Here is a 1,043-nt window from a genome sequence, read left to right on the forward strand (position 1 = left end):
TTCACCCACGAAGAGATCCAGGAGACAACAAACATATGAAGAAATGTTCATTATCACTAGCCATTAGAGAGATGCAAACAAAAACAACAATGAGATATCATCTCAAACCAGCAATAACAGCAAAGATCAAAAAAGCAGAGGACAATAAATGCTGGCAGGCATGAGGAGAGACTGGGACACTCTTGCATTGCTGGTGGGACTGCAAAATGGTCCAACCTCTCTGGAAAGCAATATGGCTCTTCTTCAGAAGTTTGAGTATAGAAATACCTTATGATCCAGCAATTCCTTTACTTGGTATTTAACCACAAGAAAAATGACCACAACACGAGAAGATACAGGCACACCAATATTCATAGCAGCACTATTTACAATAGCAAAAAGATGGAGGCAGCCAAAGTGCCCATCAACTTAAGAATGGATAAACAAACTGTGGTACATACACACAATGGAATACTATGCTACCTTGAAAAATAACAAGGAAGCTGCAAGTCACCGCTAAATATGGATGAACCTTGAGGACATTATGTTGAGTGAAATTAGTCACAAAAGGAGAAATACTGCACAGGACCACTACTGTAAAAGACTAAGAAAAAGAGCCCATACTAAAGGGGGGTGGATTCTTTGCTAGTTGCTGGGATATGGGGGGTTGAGGGGCGGGAGGGATAGGTGGAGCACAGGGCAGGGAATAGACACAGGAGAGTATGGGTGCTGGGGAGGTGGGTAATATACAAGAAGGGAGGGGTAAATGAAAGAACAAAGCAGATGGGAGAACAATTAGGCAGGTTTGCATGGGCTAACTTAGACAGAGGTAAATAATGATGTGTGCACAACCTTTGAACAATAGGGCTCTGGGATACAGAGATTGAAACATGGTTGGAATGGGGTAAAAGGTGGAATAATGTTAAGATGCTTGGCTGTCTTTTGAGTCTTAGTTTTCCTTGCATTATATTATCAAATAGACACTGGAGGGGATGAGAAAGGAATAGCCAGAAACATCACCATAGAAAGCTTGTAAGTCCATCTTCTGCCTATAACTGATTGGA

Source organism: Chrysochloris asiatica, unplaced genomic scaffold (assembly GCF_000296735.1).
Source record: "Chrysochloris asiatica unplaced genomic scaffold, ChrAsi1.0 scaffold00126, whole genome shotgun sequence".
NCBI classification, from domain to species: Eukaryota; Metazoa; Chordata; class Mammalia; order Afrosoricida; family Chrysochloridae; genus Chrysochloris; species Chrysochloris asiatica.